The sequence below is a fragment of the Astatotilapia calliptera genome, chromosome 7 (genome assembly GCF_900246225.1).
Source record: "Astatotilapia calliptera chromosome 7, fAstCal1.2, whole genome shotgun sequence".
Classification (NCBI taxonomy): Eukaryota; Metazoa; Chordata; class Actinopteri; order Cichliformes; family Cichlidae; genus Astatotilapia; species Astatotilapia calliptera.
In genome coordinates, this window is record NC_039308.1 from 61,625,491 (window position 1) to 61,630,136 (window position 4,646).

A 4,646-nucleotide genomic window follows, 5' to 3' on the forward strand; every position below is an offset into this window, starting at 1 on the left:
ATTTCTGAAGGTTGTTTTGCCCTCTTTATTGTGTTCCTCATGCTGTTCTTGAGCAGTTTTTGCAGCATGACGGGGCATTCTTATCAGGAAGGGCTGTTGCACTGGTATGTGTTTCTGTTTTTCAGCAGGTGATACAAACCATAATAACAGAACATTGTCTAAGGCATATACATTACAATATGTCATTTTCTGCGTGTAAATAAAGTGGATGAGACAACGCGCAGGCTGATTTGTAAATTATTTATCTTCCTCTGCCTTGATCTGTTACCTACACTTCATCCTGGAGAAAATAAACTGTTCATCTATTATTCAATAGATGGAAACTTTTAAGATGCATTGAGTACATGATGTTTTGGACCTTATAATTTTACTTGAATGGTGGTATCACAAGAAAAATAGGTGTAATTAGCATCATAAAGAGAATTCAAGTAATTACATAGAATCTAAAATCTATAATATAATCTATTTGACAATAAATCCTTAAACCTTTTAACCACCGTGATTAATTAGAAAATAAAAGAACATACAGGGTTAGCCTGTATAATTTATTCCCAACTTCATCTTATATCTGCCCATTCCTATTTTGAGATTTTGAGCTTACAAAACATGTTTGTATTTTAAATGTTGCCAGAGTAAAGCTCAGGCTCATTGTTCATCTTTAAATGGCATAGGCATGGCAATGAAAGGTGGCTTTGCGCTTTGGAGATAAGAGTAGCTCATCCATCTTTATTTAAGTTGCTTTTTCAAAAATAATTTGACACAGGCATTCCCACTGCACAATTTAATTTAGTCAGATCAAATGTATTTACCTAGTATAGCATGTGTCCATTTATCCTGGAAGTTCTCATGGTGTCTAGTACCTAGCTTCCACAGACTCAAGTACAAAAAAAGTCATGTATAGTTAACTTTAAAAAACTATTTTCTTTGCCAAATATTGTCTTAACTATCTATTAACACAGGGGTCCCCAACTCCAGGCCTCGAGGGCCGGTGTCCTGCAGGTTTTAGATATCACCCTGGGTCTACACACCTGAATCAAATGATTAGTTCATTACCGGGCCTCAGGAGAACTGCAAGACATGTTGAGGAGGTAATTTAGCCATTTGAATCAGCTGTGTTGGATCAAAGACATCTAAAAACTGCAGGACACCAGCCCTCGAGGCCTGGAGTTGGGGACCCCTGTATTAACAGATTCCAGCTGAGCCAAGATGTATTCACAAATACAGGCCCTAAATCAGTGCATCACCAATTTGTACACAAACACCAAGCCTTAATATAATTATGGCCTTCATTGTATTATCTCAGTGCATACCTGTGTATGTATATTTAAATGCAGTATATGCCAATGATAGTGAAAACTTTGTGGTGCCTTTAAAGATAATATTTGAAGCAAGATCTTTCCTATTACTGTTTCTAAATGCACAAGGAAGTCACCTTCAAATTACAACACCAGACATTTCCCTCTTTAAGCCAGATTTCAAGTTTCTGTCAAAGTTTTGGAGTCATTGCCAATTTAGCAAAAACCTGACTTCTTTTAAGAGCTATACTTAAGATTTGATGTGAGTGTAGTACATGTCACAGTTTGTTAAGAAAAGGTTTAAAACTCAGCTGGGGTCATGGACATTTAATGAGCAATCACTTTAGACCTTTAAACTGAGGTAAAGATGTTTTCAAAAATAGCTTGGTATAGAATTGTATCTTCTTTTTCTATTTCTCAGTTACCTCGACAGAGCGTATTAGACAGAATAAAAACTCTTAATTGTATTTTATGAGTCCATTTGCCTTCAATAAAACACTAATTTTCACTGTTGCATACCTATGAGTGCTCTTCTGCACTTTGCGCAGTGTTGGATGCACTGTCTGTGTAACATGCAATTCTGCAATAACAAAATTAATGACAGACTTAAAGCTATATGTTTTTAGTAGTGCTGTCAGAGTTAATCTTGTTAAAACTACGTTAACGCCATAACTGCGTGCAATGGTTACACAGCATCAGTGCGTTAATGAGCAGCCATCGCAAGGGGCGATCTGCGTTAACTCGCTAACAGAGATTTGCCATGTTAATGCGGTTATGGCATTAGCGTCATTTTAGCGAGATTAATGCTGACAGCACTAGTTTATAGTTTATATATATAACAGTCATGGTCTCAGTTAGCTAAAATGTCAATTAGATATTTTGACCACAACAAGGTCATGATATAGCATCTCATCACCATTTCAGAAAAGAGCAAACACTTTATACATATCCAGATAACATCAACTTTAGTCTTCATTTGGAGTTATTTTATATATTCATACCCAGAAAAACCTTGAAAATCTATGAAGAAAGACCTGAAACTAATAGTAGCATGTTTGTACTTGTCAGCAAAGGAAGTCCAGGGAGCAAACTAAAAATAGTAAGTCTTGAAAACAATTCAAAAATGCACAATGAGATGGCCTTGAAAATTCTTTTGATTGCTCTTTATATTTTGGGAAGTTGAATACCTACTTGAATGACATTTTTAAGTAATTTTCTCAGCAGCTACTTATGAATTGTCCCTATCAGGTTTTTTTTTCCACAAAATTGCAATTCAATTCAAAATTGCAACATAGTTGCTATGAAAATAGATGTCAGGAATAAGTTACTTTGTTAAAATACATACACATAAATGAAAATAAATGCTTATATGAATGTAACAATGTCATTTTGTCACAGTCTATATGTTACTAAATAATAATTTTGCTTTGATGCAACTGAAAGAAGGGATTTATAGCCATTTTTGTACCTTTGCTAAGGTATATTAAGATTCTCTATATTAGTTTTAATAGTCTTCATCTTCATTCATCAACTTTTCCTTTTATAATTCCTGATGAGCCAAGAAAGACAGGCTTTGATGAACAATGATTGACCCAGTATGTGGGTTTCAAGCAGCCAAGTTCTCAGAGATAATTCTTCGTCTTTTTCTTTGTTCATGATTAGGTAGTTGGCACGTGGCAACTACAACAGTGCCCAGAAATTTGATTGTGTTAACATGATTGGTGTGAGGTTGGGGACTGCAAAGACCCATGGTAATCACCACACAAGGATAAGTGATGGCTTCAAAGTAAATCAAACTCAAAAGACACGGCTCTACTTAACATGTCCCTATAGTGTTTTGAAGCTTTTTTATGGGTTTTAAGACACATCACAGAACGGTTGTTTACTGGTCTGTGTTTCCTTCTCCCAGTTCTTTATTCCGTGTGTGTATGTGTGTGTTTATGCATGAATCTTCTTGGTCAGGAATTTTGATACTTGGGCATTTATATTTTCAGCATTTTCTCAGCACATATTCACAGAGCATGGGCCCACTGTATTAAAGTATTACACCTCTATCTGTCCCAGAGAACCATCTAATAGCCAATTTCATGCAAGAATGATGAAGACAAAAGTGGAGGGTTATTAGCGGAAAAGAGAATAGTTTGGTGTCACACATCAAGGATCTTTGATAAGAAGTGAACAGGGATAACTATGGACAGTTGTAGAGCTGTAAGACTGTGGCAGGGGCTGCTTGTAATGTAGTGATAAAATAAACAAACTCATAACAAGGCAGAGGCATGTCTCACAGTTTAATAAATGCACACAAAGAAAGAGGATTGACAGTCTTATTTGTGCTGGAGCTTACTCACAAAAAGCTATGGACTCGGTTGACATTTCAAATGTTTACATCAAAGCATAAAGCATTGTGCCTGCTTGGATGACTGGTACACCCATTAGCCTCTTAACACATGTCAACATTTTCTGGAAGAGCACACAGAACAAAGAAAAATACTGTTGAGTGTACTTAAAAAGGAGGTTCTTCTTCAAAATAGACAAATTAAAGGAGAAGGAGAATAAGCATTTAACATTTTGGGATTTCCTTAACTGAATGATTGAACATGCACACTTTGGATCAGATTCTCACTTAGCAAATATAAAATATAAAACAAACAAACAAACATGTTTGGCTGCATTTGGACTCATGAAAAAAGTAGGACTCCTGTTCCAATTATTATGAGTGTGCTTACACGAATACGGATACAGAAAATAAGCCTATGTCATTTTTAATGTGTTGTATAATTTGGAGTTCAGCTTGGGATGCTCAATGATGTGAAAGAAAAGAATTAGCTATAAACTTAAAGTCAGTTTGTGTCTGCCTATCTTCTGTTCACGTTCCAAACAAACTAAATTTAAGAAGACAAAGAGAATACGTTAGGGGTCTTTAGGGTCAGCCTGTCATGATTCGTTGTGTGGCAGGCAGGAGAAGGACCCAAGATGCAGACTCACAGACACGGGGATAAACTTAAAGATCACAGTTTTAATGCTGGCTTAAAGGTGAAACACAAAACAGTACTGAACTAAACTGGAAAAACTAAACATGAGATGTACCAGGAACCACGGGGAGAGTAACACACAACATGAGGGAGAACACGACGCCGAACAGAGGAAGACGCAGACAGAAATACACAGAGGGTTAACGAGGAAAGTGGGAACACACGGGGAACACAGCTGACACAGATAACCATAACGAGACAGGGCGGGGTGAACATAACACTGACGGGAGACGGGCAGAGTCAAACAGGAAGTACACAGAGGTTCAGACAGGAGGAGAGAGAGCACGGGGAGAACACAGACATAACAGGCTGGGGAAAA